The sequence below is a fragment of the Balaenoptera ricei genome, chromosome 2 (assembly GCF_028023285.1).
Source record: "Balaenoptera ricei isolate mBalRic1 chromosome 2, mBalRic1.hap2, whole genome shotgun sequence".
Lineage (NCBI taxonomy): Eukaryota > Metazoa > Chordata > Mammalia > Artiodactyla > Balaenopteridae > Balaenoptera > Balaenoptera ricei.
The window spans coordinates 104,275-122,012 of NC_082640.1; positions in this window are offsets into that span (position 1 = coordinate 104,275).

Here is a 17,738-nt window from a genome sequence, read left to right on the forward strand (position 1 = left end):
TGTAAATGAAACGTGCCCTCAAAATGTCTTGAGGGAGGTAATGGCCAAAAATTTTCAAAATGTGACACTTACTGTAAGAAAACACTTTGAAGAACTGAGCTGTAATCACAGTTTGATAAATAAAAAGGGCATGCTTTAAAGCTCAATTTCAACAGATTATGGGACACATGCAAATTCAACCACAGATAGGCATCAGCTCGCACCCATTAGAATAACCATCAGCAAGAAAACTACAAACAATAAATATTGAAGGTGTTTTGGAGAAATGCATACCCTCAATTTTAAGTGGGACGTAACCTGGAAAGAGCCACTAATGAGAACTGAATGGTGGTGCCTTTAAAACATACACACTGAGCTACCATATGATACAGCAAGCCCACTGCTTGGCCTATAACATAAGAAGATATAACTGGAAAGACACAGGCAAGCAAATGTGCATTGCAGCAGTATTACAATAGCCAAGACATGGAGGCAACCAGAAAGTCCATCAAGAGGTGCGTGGCCAAAGAAGAACTGGTACACGTACAGATGGAATATTAGCCAGGGAAAAAAATGAAACAATGCCATTTGCAGCACCATGTATGATTCTTGAGGTAATCAGGCAAATTGTACTAAGTCAGAAAGCAAAAGACACATATCCTATAATATCACTTATAGGTCTTAGCTAAAAATTGATACCAATGAAAATATTTCCACAGAGAAATGCAATCACAGATTCATTAAACAAACTTATGGTTCACCAAATGGAAAGGTGTGAGGATTGGATACATTAGGATATTGGGGTTAAGATAGATATAGAAACACATGTGAAATATGTAATCACCAAAGACCTACGTAATACCAAGACAAGACTACTCAACATCGTGTCATAACCTACATGGGAAAATGATCCAAAGAAGAATAGATATATGTATATGTTTAAAAGAACCACATCTTTCACACCTAGAAGAAACAAAACATTTTAATTAAATTTGCTCTGACAAAAAATAAAAATTAAATTAAAAAAAGAACAAGAAGTAATGAGACATAAACTTAAGGGGCGATTTGCTGGCACATTGCATTCTAATTTACAACCAGAACATGACTTCCATTAAGGCTCTGTCATCACTAATAAAGCAGCTTTATAAGCAATGTTGAAGGTAGCTTAAAAGAAGTCTCACTAATTATTGATAGTAACAAGGAAACAAAGAAAAGTAAAAATCTCACTGCAAAAAGTATACATAGGGTAAGGATAGTAGATCAAACACTTATTAAACTTCTGTAAAGAATAAAAGACAACAGTAGTATGTTTTTTTAAAAAGAGAGGGCCCAAATAAATCTGAAATGAAAGAGATGATGTTACAACAGACACCACAGAAATACAAAGTATCCTAAGATACACACAGGGTAACTCAGGGCTCAGACTGGACAGAGCCCACTCTCCAGTCCCCTGTACATGACTTACAGGAGCCTCAGGAACTGAGGAGGGGGTCCCTGAGGAGAGGCTCAAGATAGAATATGGTAGGCATTAACATGACTGCATTCATCTTAAACATGCCTGAACTACATTCACACGAGATGATTTTGTCCTGTATGTACATCGGCACCTCTAGTTGGAACTGCAGATCTTTGGCTTCAACACCTCTACTGACAACATTAGCGTCACCTGCTGTGGACCGTCTCCTATAGGATTTCTAGAATCACAAAACATCGAAGCTTCACAGGACCCAGAGTCTGTGCAACTCCACACAGAGTCTCAGAGTCTCAACTCCACTCAGATACTCCACTCTTGGAGGGCACACACAAAGTAGTGTGCACATCAGGACCCAGGGGAAGGAGCAGTGACCCTGTAGGAGAATGACCAGAACTACCTGCTACTTTTAGAGGGTCTCCTGCAGAGGCAGGTGGTGGCTGTGGCTGTGGCTCACCGTGAGGACAACGACACTGGCAGCAGAAGTTCTGGGAAATACTCCTTGGTGTGAGCCCTCCCAGAGTCCGCCATTAGCCCCACCAAGAGCAAGGTAGGCTCCAGGGCTGGGTCGCCTCAGGCCCAACAACCAACAGGGAGGGAACCCAGCCCCATGCATCAGCAGACAAGCGGATTAAACTTTTTATTAAAGTTTTATTTAATCCGTAGACAAGCGGATTAAAGCTCTGCCCACCAAAGCAACACCCAGCTCTACCCACCACCAGTCCCTCCCATCAGGAAGCTTGCACAAGCCTCTAAGATAGACTCATCCACCGGAGAGCAGACAGCAGAAGCAAGAAGAACTACAATTCTGCAGCCTGTGGAAGGAAAACCACATTCACAGAAAGATAGACAAAATGAAAAGGCAGAGGACTTTATACCAGATCAAGGAACAAGATAAAACCCCAGAAAAAAAATGAAATGAGGTGGAGATAGGGAACCTTCCAGAAAAAGAATTCAGAATAATGATAGTGAAGTTGAGCCAAGACCTTGGAAAAAGAAAGGAGGCAAAGATCGAGAAGATGCAAGAAATGTTTAACAAAGACCTAGAAGAATTAAGGAACAAACACCTAGAAGAATTAAAGAACAAACAAACAGAGGTGAACAATGGAATAACTGAAATGAAAAATACACTAGAAGGAATCAGTAGCAGAATAACTGTGGCAGAAGAACGGATAAGTGACCTGGAAGACAGAAAGGTGGAAATCACTGCCATGGAACAGAATAAAGAAAAAGAATGAAAATAAACGAAGATACCCCAAGAGTCCTCTGGGACAACTTTAAATGCAACAACATTCGCATTATAGGGGTCCCAGAAGGAGAAGAGAGAGAGAAAGGACCCGAGAATATATTTGAAGAGATTATGGTCAAAAACTTCCCTAGCATGGGAAAAGAAATAGCCACCCAAGTCCAGAAGCACAGAGTGTCCCAGGCAGGATAAACCAAAGGAGAAAAATGACAAGACACATAGTAATCAAATTGACAAAAATTAACAACAAAGAAAAATGATTGAAAGCAGCAAGGGAAAAATGACAAATAACATACAAGGGAACTCCCATAAGGATAACAACTGATTTCTCAGCAGAAAATCTACAAGCCAGAAGGAAGTGGCATGATAAATTTAAAGTGATGAAAGGGAAGAACCTACAACCAAGAGTACTCCACCCTGCAAAGAGCTCATTCAGATTTGATGGAGAAATCAAAAGCCTTACAGACAAGCAAAAGCTAAGAGAATTCAGCACCATGAAACCAGCTCTACACCAAATGCTAAAGGAACTTCTCTAAGTGGGAAACACAAGAGAAGAAAAGGACCCACCAAGACAAACCCATAACAATTAAGAAAATAGTAGTAGGAACATACATATCGATAATTACCTTAAACGTGAATGCACTACATGTTCCAACCAAAAGACACAGGCTCGCTGAATGGATACAAAAACAAGACCCATATATATGCTGTCTACAAGAGATCCATTTCAGACCTAGGGACACATACAGACTCAAAGTGAGGCGATGGAAAAATATATTCTATGCAAATGAAAATCAAAAGAAAGCTGGAGTAGCAATACTCATATCAGATAAAATAGACTTTAAAATAAAGAATGTTACAAGAGACGAGGAAAGGCACTACATAATGGTCAGGGGATCAATCCAAGAAGAAGATATAACAATTATAAATATATATGTACCCAAAATAGGAGCAGCTCAATGTATAAGGCAACTGCTAACAGCTATAAAAGAGGAAATCGACAGTAACACAATAATAGTGGGGGACTTTAACAGCTCACTTACACCAGTGGAGATCAGCCAGACAGACAATTAATAAGGAAACACAAGCTTTAAATGACACAATAGACCAGATAGAGTTAATTGATATTTATAGGACATTCCATCCAAAAACAGCAGATTACACGTTCTTCTCAACTGCACACGGAACATTCTCCAGGATAGATCACATCTTGGGTCACAGATAAAGCCTCAGTAAATTTAAGAAAACTGAAATCATATCAAGCAGCTGTTCCGACCACAATGCTATGAGATTAGAAATCAATTACACGGAAAAAACCGTAAAAAACACAAACACATGGAGGCTAAACAATACGTTACTAAATAACCAAGAGATCACTGAAGAAATCAAAGAGGAAATCAAAAACTACCTAGAGACAAATGACAACAAAAACACGATGATCCAAAACCTATGGGATGCAGCAAAAGGAGTTCTAAGAGGGAAGTTTATAGCAATACAAGCCTACCTCAAGAAACAAGAAAAATCTCAAATAAACAATCTAACCTTACACCTAGAGGAACTAGAGAAAGAAGAACAAAACCCAAAGTTAGTAGAAGGAAAGAAATCATAAAGATCAGAGCAGAAATAAATGAAATAGAAACAAAGAAAACGAAAGCAAAGATCAATAAAACTAAAAGCTGGTTCTTTGAGAAGATAAGCAAAAATGATCAACCTTTAGCCAGACTCCAGAAAAAGAGGGAGAGGACGCAAATCAACAAAATTAGAAGTGAAAAAGCAGAAGTTACAACAGACACCACAGGAATACAAAGCATCCTAAGAGACTACTACAAGCAACTCTAGGCCAATAAAATGGACAATCTGGAAGAAATGGACAAATTCTTAGAAAGGGATAACCTTCTAAGACTGAACCAGGAAGAAATAGAAAATATGAACAAACCTATCACAAGCAATGAAATTGAAACTGTGATTAAAAATCTTCCAACAAACAAAAGTCCAGAACCAGATGGCATCACAGGTGAATTCTATCAAACATTTAGAGCAGAGCTAACACCCAACCTTCTCAAATTCTTCAAAACAATTGCAGGGGAAGGAACACTCCCAAACTCATTCTATGAGACCACCATCACCCTGATACCAAAATCAGACAGAGATACTACAAGGAAAGAAAATTATAGACCAATATCACTGATGAATATAGATGTAAAAATCCTCAACAAAATACTAGCAAACAGAATCGAACAACACATTAAAAGGATCATACACCATGATCAAGTGGGGTTTATCCCAGGGATGCAAGGATTCTTCAATATACACAAATCAATGTGATACACCATATTAACAAATTGTAGAATAAAACCATATGATCATCTCAATAGATGAAGGAAAAGATTTTGAGAAAATTCAACACTCATTTACGATAAAAACTCTGCAGAGTGTGGGCATAGAGGGAAACTACCTCAACATAATAAAGGCCATATATGACAAACCCACAGCAAACAGCATTCTCAATGGTGAAAAACTGAAAGCGTTTCCTCTAAGATCAGGAACAAGACGAGGATGTCCACTCTCACCACTGCTATTCAACATAGTTTTGGAAGTCCTAGCCATGGCAATCAGAGAAGAAAAAGAAATAAAAGGAATACAAAAAGGAAAAGAAGAAGTAAAATTGTCACTGTTTGCAAATGACATGATATCATAGAAAGAGAATCCTGAAGATGCCACCAGAAAACCACTGGAGCTAATCAATGAATTTGGTAAAGTTGCAGGATACAAAATTAATGCACAGAAATTGCTTGCATTCCTATACACTAACAATGAAAGATCAGAAAGAGAAATTAAGGAAACAATCCCATTACCACTGCAACAAAAAGAATAAAATACCTAGGAATAAACCTACCTAAGGAAGTAAAAGACCTGTACTCAGAAAACTATAAGACACTGATGAAAGAAATCAAAGATGATATAAACAGATGGAGACATATACCATGTTCTCGGATTAGAAGAATCAATATTGTGAAAATGACTATACTACCCAAAGCAATCTACAGATTCAATGCAATCCCGATCAAAATACCTTTGGCATTTTCTACAGAACAAGAAAAAAAAATCTTAAAATTTGTAGGGAGACACAAAAGACCCTGGATAGCCAAAGCAGTCTTGAGGGGGGAAAAAAAAGAGCTGGAGGAATCAGACTTCCAGACTTCAGACTATATTGCAAAGCTACAGTAATCAAGATAATATGGTACTGACACAAAAACAGAAATATAGGTCAATAGAACAGGATAGAAAGCACAGAGATAAACCCACGTACCTATGGTTCACTAATCTATGACAAAGGAGGCAAGGGTATACAATGGAGAAAAGACAGTGTCTTCAGCAAGTGGTGCTGGGAAAACTGGACAGTTACATGTAAAAGAATGAAATTAGTACACACCCTAACACCATACACAAAAATAAACTCAAAATGGATTAGAGACCTAAATATAAGACCAGCCACTATAAAACTCTTAGAGGAAAACATAAGCAGAACAGTCTATGACATAAATCACAGCAAGATCCTTTTTGACCCACCTCCTAGAGAAATGGAAATAAAAACAAAAATAAAAAAATGGGACCGAATGAAACATAAATTCTTTTGCACAGCAAAGGAAAACATAAGCAAGATGAAAAGACAACCATCAGAATGGGAGAAAATATTTTCAAATGAAGCAAATGGCAAAGGATTAATCTCCAAAAAGCAGCTCATGTAGCTCAATATCACAAAACCAAACAACCCAATCCAAAAATGGGCAGAAGACCTAAATAGACATTTCTCCAAAGAAGATATACAGGTTGCCAACAAACACATGAAAGGATGCTGAACATCACTAATCATTAGAGAAATGCAAATCAAAACTACAGTGAGGTATCACCTCACACCAGTCAGAATGGCCATCATCAAAAAATCTACCAACAATAAATGCTGGAGAGGCATTTATTGGAGCAAAGGGAACCCTCTTGCACTGTTGGTGGGAATGTAAATTGATATAGCCACTAGGGAGAACGGTATGGGGGTTCCTTAAAAACTAAAAATAGAACTACCATACAACCCAGCAAACCCACTCCTGGACATTTACCCTGAGAAAACCATAATTCAAAAAGAGTCATGTACGGGGCTTCCCTGGTGGCGCAGTGGTTGAGAATCTGCCTGCTAATGCAGGAGACACGGGTTCGAGCCCTGGTCTGGGAGGATCCCACATGCCGCGGAGCAACTGAGCCCGTGAGCCACAATTGCTGAGCCTGCGCGTCTGGAGCCTGTGCTCCGCAGCAAGAGAGGCCGCGATAGTGAGAGGCCCGCGCACCGCGATGAAGAGTGGCCCCCGCTTGCCACAAGTAGAGAAAGCCCTTGCACAGAAACGAAGACCCAACACAGCCATAAATAAAATAAATAAATAAATTTAAAAAAAAAAAAAAAAAAGAGTCATGTACCACAATGTTCACTGTAGCTCTATTTACAATAGCCAGGACATGGAAGCAACCTAAGTGTCCATCAACAGATAAATGGATAAGGAAGATGTGGCACAAATATACAATGGAACATTATTCAGCCATAAAAAGAAACGAAATTGAGTTACTTTTAGTGAGGTGGATGGATCTAGAGTCTGTCCTACAGAGTGAAGTAAGTCAGAAAGAGAAAAACAAATACCGTATGCTAACACATATATATGGAATCTTAAAAAAAAAAGTTTATGAAGAACCTAGGGGCAGGAAAGGATTAAGGACACAGACGTAGAGAAAGGACTTGAGGACATGGGGAGAGGGAAGGGTAAGCTGGGACAAAGTGAGAGAGTGGTATGGACATATATACACTACCAAATGTAAAATTGATAGCTACTGGGAAGCAGCCACATAGCACAGGGAGATCAGCGCTGTGCTTTGTGACCACCTAAAAGGGTGGGATAAGGGAGTGAGAGGGAGTTGCAAGAGGGAGGGGATATGGTGTTATATGTATACGCACAGCTGATTCACTTTTTTATACAGCAGAAACTAACACACAATTGTAAAGCAATTATACTCCAATAAAGATGTAAAAGAAAAAAAAAAGCCCAGAGATAAACCTACACACCTATGGCCCACTAATCTATGACAAAGGAGGCAAGGGTATACAAAGGAGAAAAGACAGTCTCTTCAATAAGTGGTGCTGGGAAAAATGGACAGCTACATGTAAAAGAATGAAATTAGAACACTCCCTAACACCATACACAAAAAATAAACTCAAAATGGATTAGAGACCGAAATGTAAGACCGGACACTATAAAACTCTTAGAGGAAAACATAGGAAGAATACTCTTTGACATAAATCACAGCAAGATCTTTTTTGATCCACCTCCTAGAGTAATGGAATAAAAAAAAAATAAACATATGGGAGCAAATGAAACCTAAAAGCTTTTGCAAAGCAAAGGAAACTACAAACAAGACGAAAAGACAACCCTCACAATGGGAGAAAATATTTGCAAACGAATCAATGGACAAAGGATTAATCTCCAATGTATATAAACAGCTCATGCAGCTCAACAGTAAAAAAACAAACAACCCAATCCAAAAATGGGCAGATGACGTAAATAGACACTTGTCCCAAGAAGACATACAGATGACCAAGAAGCACATGAAAAGCTGCTCAACATCACTAATTATTAGAGAAATATAAACCAAAACTACAATGAGGTATCGCCTCACACGAGTTAGAATGGGCATCATCAGAAAATCTACAAGCAACAAATGCTGGAGAGGGTGTGGAGAAAAGGGAACCCTCTTACACTATTTGTGGGAATGTAAATTGATACAGTCACGATGGAGAACAGTATGGAGGTTCCTTAAGAAACTAAAAATAGAATTACCATATGACCCAGCAATCCCACTACTGGCCATATACCCAGAGAAAACCATAATTCAAAAAGACATATTCACCACAGTATTCATTGCAGCACTATTTACAATAGCCAGGTCATGGAAGCAACCTAAATGCCCATAGACAGACGAACAGAAAAGATGTGCTACATATATAAAATGGAATATTACTCAGCCATAAAAAGGAATGAAATTGGGTCATTTGTAGAGACGTGGATAGATCTAGAGACTGTCATACAGAGTGAAGTAAGTCAGAAAGAGAAAAACAAATATCGTATATTAACGCATACATGTGGAACCTAGAAAAATGGTAAAGATGAACCGGTTTGCAAGGCAGAAATAGAGACACAGATGTAGAGAACAAATGTATGGACACCAAGGGGGGAAAGTGGCAGGGTGGTGGTGGTGGGATGAATTGCGAGCCTGGGATTGACATATATACACTTATATGTATAAAATAGGTTACCAATAAGAGCCTGCTGTATAAAAAAATGAATAAAATAAATTCAAAAATTAAAAAATAAGTAATACTTAAAAAAATAAAACAGAAAAAAAAGTTCTGTCCTTCCCATAGACGTATTTATATGAATGAATTATTTCCATGCTTATATCCATAAATACAAAAAGAGGAATAAAACTTACCTTGAACCAAAAAAGAAAAAAAAAAAAAAAACAGAACCCACTGGTCATACAGAGGAAAACCCTATCAGGGCACTTGCTCCAGGGGTAAACAATTCTGAAGTTGGTCACAGGTGGGGAATCATCTCCCATGCAGCCAGCAGCCCCCACACGAGGAGCGTCCTCATTGCAAAGCTGGGGGACCGTGAGGAGGCGTCTCTGAGTAAACGTGAGCTGAGCCCCAGGCCAGCTGCTGCTGAACTTTTCCCACCCTTCCCAGGTAAAACACCTGAATGTGTGCAAAGACTTTAAAAACTAGAGGAAGGGGCTTGGAGTCACACCAGCGACAGCACGCAGGCCGACTTGGTGCCTGCAGGCCAGCCAGGATGGTCCTGGCCCCGGGTGCTCGTCTGGAAGCTTTCCATTTCCCTGCCTGAGGTACCCCTCCTGTCCCGGCCCCCACTGCTTTTTTCCTTCCTCACCTCTGCCCGGGGAGAAATTCCAGCAGCAAGTATGGGTGACACATCCTCTTCTTTAGCAGGTGGCAGCCCGGCAACTCCTGCAGAAAGTCCAGCAGAGCCCCAGTCACACTGGGCCACTCATAGAGCCGGGGGCCCTACTCCCTCCCACCAGCCCAACCCCGAGACTGCTGACGGGGCAGAGAATATGGCGTCAGGCACAGCTGCAGAGGCTTTTGCTGCCTGGAGGGGTGTTTATATTGACCTCAACCCAGGCACACCTGGGAAGGGATGGCCGGCCGGGTCAGGCTGCCCAGGTCAGCCAATCCTCGCCCCTCAGGGGCTCAGAGTTGCAGAAAATGGGCCTTGCTGCACCGGCCAGATCCAAGGAACAGGTGTAGGGTCCCGAGAGTCAGGATAGATAAGGGGCGGCAGCCCTGGCTTGTTTTCGAATCATTTTATCTGGTCCATGAGTGGGAGACAACTTCAAGAAGACCCTCTGCTAATGAGAGGAACCCAGGAGTCAGGGAGAGGAGGGGTGGTGGGTGGAGACAGAGGCCTGGTGCCCCGGCTGCAGTGGAAGCCCCTGGAAGACCAGGCAGAGGGAGGCCGCACAGAGTGAAGCCTAGGGTCACAGACCTGTTGGAGCTGCTGTTTGTTAGTTCAAGCTCTGCTCTGAGGTGCTCTGTGTCAGCTCTGAGTGACAGGGGTGCTGGGGGTGCTCTGCAATGAGGGCTATGTGCACGGTTCCTGTGTGCCCAGCCCTGCCGGGGTACCTGTCCACGGGAGCTCCATATCCAGGGAGGGGCCTGCCCACGAGAGCCCCGTGGGCTGCTGCGTACCTGCCCAGGTGAGCTCCATATCCTGGGAGGGGCCTGACCACAAGAGCCCCGTGGGCTGCTGGGGACCTGGTAGAGGACGCCAGGACAGTCAGTGAAGCCACAGAGGATATACATCTAGTAGTTCCTAATTCCTACACCCTGCTGGTCATTCTACCATCCACCAGGACATGGCATTCTGTATTAGACTTCAATGATGCCTTCTTCTGTATTCCATTAGTCCCAGAGTCACAAGAAATTTTGGCTGTGAGTGGCAGGACTCAACCTACAACAAAAACAATACTGCTGGGCCGTCCTGCCCCAGGGGTTCAAAAATTCCCACACCATCTTTGGGGAAACGTTAGCTAAAGACCTAAAAGATCTACCTCTGGAGAAGGGAACCCTCCTTCAATATGCAGATGACATTCTGATCACCAGCCCGACTAAGGAGGCCTCTGAACTACCTAGCCAATAAAAGATAGAAGGTGTCCAAGGAAAAGGCTCAAATATCACAAACTAAGGTGGCCTTCCTGGGCTTCATTCGCACAGAAGGTCGGAGAAGCCCACCCCAGGAAAGGGAAGAAGCCATTTGCAGCCTCACCTTTCCTGAAACTAGAAGACAGCTTAGGGGTTCCTGGGGAGACCGGGGTTTGCTGCATCTGGATCCCTAACTACAGTCTAATAGCTGGGCCTCTATATGAAACACTGAAAGGAAAAGATGATGATCCTTTTGAATAGAATCCAGAAGCGGCCTTTCAAGAATGGAAAGAGCAGTCAGTTCAGACCCTGGCCCTGGACCTCCCTAAGTTAGCTAAACCCTTTGACCTTTACATTCCTGGTCCAAGGCGAATCGCCCTTGGAGTATTAGTGCAAAAACTGGGACCACTTGAAATGGAACAATGTAAGAATGCCCTCCAGGCATTGGCCAGCCACCCCATCCGACCAGGATACTGGGGGTATCTAAAAACCTGGAAATCAGCCGCCCGCAAGGCCAGCTCCCTCCTAAGGGAAAAGGACGCCACTTGGTGATCCTAACCACCCACCATGCCCTGAAGTTGCAGGGATTGCTCCGTGGGCACAATGACCTCGAGTGAGGAGGCCCTCCAACACCAACCTCCAGAGAGACAACCTGGGGCAATGGGCCCCCATGACGACTCGTGTGACCATCACTTGACCTGGAGCTTCTCTCAGAAAACAACAAGAGTGTGCCCCAAAAGAGCAGACTATTGCTTACAGGACTTACTGCACCCAGAGCGGAGCTAATAAACTTGGCAGAGGAACCGTAAATAACGCTGCCACCATAGAAAAGCCTACAGACACCGCAGTGACGGCGGCCAATGAGACCGGCTGTACTCCTGGCTACTTCAAAAGGCCGTTGACTGAGTGGCCGTCATGGTCCTGGATCACCACCGGCCCTGGACTGTCTGGGAGTTGAGCAAGCAGGGCTCTGACACCTGGTGCTGTTTGTACGTTAATTCAGTGGCCTAACTAAAGAAAGCACAGACTACTGGTCAGAGCATCTAGGCTGGCAGAAACCATCAGCCTAAGGGGGCCGAACCAATGTGGAGCAGGGTAAAACCGCCCACCCCCCCAGCGTCTCTGCACATCTCTTTCCTGGACCCTTAAAGGTCATTAGAATCTATAAAACTTCCAATGCTGGTGCTCAGGCAGACGAGCAGTGAGGGAGGAGGCCTGCGGACAATCAACCTCACCTGGAGGCTGCTGGGGAGAAGTCCTGCCCCTCCCCCCGGGTATGAGGACACCCAACTCAGCATGAAGCATTTACAGAAGACGTGTCTGCACCCTCAGCGCCCCAAGAATGAGGAATGGGACAAAAGGCAGAGGAGGGCTTTGTCACTGGCAAAGCCCATTAAAAATTCCTGGGAGATAAAAATAGAATCTGGGCAATAAAATAAAGTCTAACCATTTTTTCCTTTGTGCTTTGTCTAATTTCACTTGCTCCTAGGTTTCCACATGCAGAGGTCCCACACCCGACACTTCAGACCCGATTTCCTCGTGCAAAATGGCTGGGCCGACACCTCAGCTCGTGGGGCCCCGTGCAGACTCTGCGACATAGAGCCTGAGCTCCAGCCAACCTGGCCCTCGAGAGCTCCGCCCCCTCCCTCCCGCTGATGCTGACAGGATCCCTACACAGCAGCCCGGCCCACAACCCGCAGGGGAGCACACACTCTCACCTCTCCATTCTCTGATCAAAATATAAAGTTTTCCTTTGCTTCTGAACCAAAGTCAGTCTCGATCTGTTGGCTCCAATGACACTGGGCAGGGAGACCCTTGTTGGGGCCCACTCTGCAGGATCAGTAACAGAATTTGAGAACATTGTAACTTCAATGAACAGATGTGTGAGCCAAACTGTAATTAACATAGAGCAGTGTATAAGGCTCATGTAAAATAAGATGTTTCTAACACTTCCATTTGATATTTCCATCACTTTATTATAAGCAAGTTCAGTGGAGGGGTTTGTCTTATTTGTCAGGTCAAGAGTAGAGAAATGCAGTGATTTCTTTCCAAGGATGTACATCTAATAATCTTGGTTGAAGTTTCAACCTTGTTTGGAATGATTTTCCATTGAAAATGATACCTCTCTTTCAGCTCCTAGATTTCTGAGAAGTATAAAATCTTATATTTTTTATTACCAAAGGGGAAAGGTGGGAGGAGGGATAAATTAACAGTTTCAGATTAACATATACACACTGCTATGTATAAAATATATCATCAACAAGGAACTACTGTATAGCACAGGGAACTATACTCAATATTTTGTAATGACCCCTGAGGGGAAATAATCTGAAAAACAATAGATATCTATATCGACATCATCTATCAACTACAGATAAAATGGAAACTAAAGGAGGCCGATGGTGAGCGTTTCTGAACCTGAAGACTTCAATCATCTAAAGTTCGGACTCTGCCCACGGCCCAAGTCCCTTAATGAACACACATGTACCAGTAGCTTAAAAATTCCCCAGATTGGAGTTCGGGGAGACACTGATTTGGAAAAATCCCTTGTGTTCTCCTTACATACACGGGAGCTTTCCTACAGCTAAAACATGCCTGTGACACCCAGAAGATGGAACACGGTTGGATCAGGAAGATTTTGGAAAAGGCACCAAAACTCCTAATTTCCTGGTTGTTGGGTTCACCCCTCCAGCCTTTTTCCTTAAAATCTCCCCACTAGAGGATGTCAGCACCTTCAACATCCAGTTGCACAGAAATCGGAATTTGTCCAAAGGAAGAAGGGGAAGGAGGAGAAACAAGGAGAGCCAAGCCCTAGATGTTCGGAGAGGCACATGTCACTCTACTTTCCAGTCAGGAAGAAGAATTAAGCAAAGGCTTAGCCTGCCACCGGGAACCAGAGTAGGGCCAGAAGCAAATGAGCGGTTCTGCGGAAAGCTCCCAAAAAAGAGAGTTGACAAATGGAGCTCAGGGGCACTGCAATTCACAAACCTGCAGAATTATAAATGATAACTCTCGTCCACAAATATATTGAGGGAAGGCAACGAAGAGGATTTGAAATCAAGGCAGAATTGCAGGAAACAGATTTCAGGAGATAGATTCGAATCACCCCTAAAGCACATGAAAAGCGGCAAAACGTCGACAATGATGCACTTGGCCAAAAAGAGCATATGCGTTTTTTTCTGAATGAATTCAGGAAAAAACCCATAGGCCCTTTTTGGCCAACCAAGCAAGCCGGAAATGCAATTCAGCGCTACAAAGAAGTCTGACTTCCCATCGGTAAAAATGGCCTTCCTAAAAAAGTGTAAAACAAGAAAAGCAGGAGAGGCCAGGGAGGAAAGGGAGCCTTGCTACACTGATGGGCGGGATGTAAATTGCCAACAGCCACTCTGGAGAAGTGTACGGTGTGTCCTTAAACATCTAAAAAACACAGCTTAGAGAGCATAGGGCACTTCCACGCATGGGGGTATAAATTGGGAAAATTAAAAATCAGCAAGACACAAGCACCCCAAAGTTTAGGGCTGCTCTCTTGACAAGGACCTCCACTTCATTCCACCTTCAATATCCCAGGAAAGAGAAAAATGGATAAAGAAGTTGTGGTCCTTATGTACAATGGAATATCACTCAGCCATGAAATCAATGTCCTAAGGCTAGTAGCAGCATGATGAGTGGATTTAGGTACGACTATTCTAAGTGAAATAAGTCACACAGAAAAGGACGCTTCTCATAAGGTATCACTGATAGAGGGAATGTAAAAACCGTTACACTTGAACTGAATTACAAAACAGAACAGAGTCACACATGCAGAAAACACACTATGGCTGCTTAACGGGAAACGTGAGGTGGGGTGATACATAAAACAAGGGTTTCAAATTAGCTCAGATACCGTTCCATAAACCCAATATGTAATAGACAAGACCTACTCCTTGCTCAGAGAACTGGACTCAACACGCCCTATTCACCGCACAAGAATATATCTGACTAGTAATAATCTTAAAACCTATGTATTGATATCTCTGTTAGTGTGTCAAGTGGGTGTAAAGCGGCATAAACACAGCAGTGAAAAGCAGCTAAACCCCATTATAAAAATAAAATACTTTGAAAAACCCATGAAACAAAGACAGTGAAAGACAGCGAAATTCTTACACAATGCGTTCAGGGGCTGTGATGCAACCTGGATTGACCATATCTAGACCCACAGCTGGATGAGACATAAGGTTGGACACTCTTGCGGCTGAGAGGTTTCGTGAGGTTGGGTGAGCAAACGCAGACCCTTTAAAGTAATACTGCGTGGTACCCATCGCATGGGTCCCAAATCTCCAGGTTCAAGGTCATCTTCCTACATCGAAAACATGCATGAGAAACACAGAAGATGGTACACCGTGTGATGGGGAAAGGTTTCTAAAACGCACCTCATTTCTCATCTCCTTGTGCTCGGGTTGGCCATTCCAGCCACTTTACTAGCAATCTCCCTCCTTGGAGCATCAGCACCTTTAACCTCCTGTTCCGTACAGGTTGCAATTTGTCCTGAGGATGAACGGGAAGACGGGGAACCAGTGAGAGACTAGCTCTTGTTGTTGGGACAGGCACAGGTCACTCTATTTTCCCATCAGGAAGAAGAATTAACCACAGGCTCATCCTCCCCCCCGGAACCAGAACAGGGCCTGAAGCCATCCAGTGCTTTTGCGGCCAGCTCCCAAAAAAGCGAGTTGTAAAATGGAGCTTCAGGGCACTGCAATTCACAAACCTGCAGAGTTATAAATGATAACTCTCGTCCACAAATATATTGAGGGAAGGCAAAGAAGACGATTTGAAATCAAGGCAGAATTGCAGGAAACAGATTTCAGGAGGTAGATTCGAATCGCCTTTAAAGCTCATGAAAAGCGGCAAAACGTTGACAATGATGCCCTTGGCCAAAAAGGACGTATGCGTTTTTTCCTGAATATATTCAGGAAAAAACGCATACGTCCTTTTTGGCCAACCAAGCAACCTGGAAAGGCAAATCAGCGCTACAAAGAAGACTCGCTACCCATCGGTCAAAAGGGCCATGCTGAAAAAAGTCTCAAAACCAGAAATGCAGGACAGGCCATGGAGAAATGGGAGCCTTGCTACACTGATGGGCAGGGTGTAAATTGCCAACAGCCACTCTGGAGAAGTGTACGGTGTGTCCTGAAACATCTAAAAAACACAGCTTAGAGAGCATAGGGTACTTCCACTCATGGGGGTATAAATTGGGAAAATGAAAAATCAGCAAGACACAAGCACCCCAAAGTTTAGGGCTGCTCTGTTGACAAGGACCTCCACCTCATTCCACCTTAAATATCCCAGGAAAGAGAAAAATGGATAAAGAAGTTGTGGTCCTTATGTACAATGGAATATCACTCAGCCATGAAATCAATGTCATAAGGCTAGTAGCAGCATGATGAGTGGATTTAGGTACGACGATTCTAAGTGAAATAAGTCACACAGAAAAGGACACTTCTCAGAAGGTATCACTTATAGAGGGAATGTAAAAACCGTTACACTTGAACTGAATTACAAAACAGAACGGAGTCACACATGCAGAAAACACACTATGGCTGCTTAACGGGAAAGGTGAGGTGGGGTGATACATAAAACAAGGGTTTCAAATTAGCTCAGATACCGTTCCATAAACCCAATATGTAATAGACAAGACCTACTCCTTGCTCAGAGAACTGGACTCAACACGCCCTATTCACCGCACAAGAATATATCTGACTAGTAATAATCTTAAAACCTATGTATTGATGTCCCTCTGTAAGTGAATCAAGTGGGTGTAAAGGGGCATAAACACAGCAGTGAAAATCAGGTAAACCCCATTATAAAAATAAATTACTTAAAAATCCCAAAAAACAAAGACAGTGATAGAGGGAAAATTTTTACATAATTCGTTCCGGGGCTGTGATGCAACCTGGTGTGACCATATCTAGACCCACAGCTGGATGAGAAATAAAGCTGGACACTCTTGGGGCTGAAGGTCTCTTTCCCTATTTACCAGATTAGGAACGTAGAAAGGCTGCCACCCTCTGGCCGTTACCTGCAAAAGCAGCTTTAAACCCTGTGCTAATGGTCACTTCATATGAACAAGTACTTCAGGGCTGTAAATGAAACGTGCCCTCAAAATGTCTTGAGGGAGGTAATGGCCAAAAATTTTCAAAATGTGACACTTACTGTAAGAAAACACTTTGAAGAACTGAGCTGTAATCACAGTTTGATAAATAAAAAGGGCATGCTTTAAAGCTCAATTTCAACAGATTATGGGACACATGCAAATTCAACCACAGATAGGCATCAGCTCGCACCCATTAGAATAACCATCAGCAAGAAAACTACAAACAATAAATATTGAAGGTGTTTTGGAGAAATGCATACCCTCAATTTTAAGTGGGACGTAACCTGGAAAGAGCCACTAATGAGAACTGAATGGTGGTGCCTTTAAAACATACACACTGAGCTACCATATGATACAGCAAGCCCACTGCTTGGCCTATAACATAAGAAGATATAACTGGAAAGACACAGGCAAGCAAATGTGCATTGCAGCAGTATTACAATAGCCAAGACATGGAGGCAACCAGAAAGTCCATCAAGAGGTGCGTGGCCAAAGAAGAACTGGTACACGTACAGATGGAATATTAGCCAGGGAAAAAAATGAAACAATGCCATTTGCAGCACCATGTATGATTCTTGAGGTAATCAGGCAAATTGTACTAAGTCAGAAAGCAAAAGACACATATCCTATAATATCACTTATAGGTCTTAGCTAA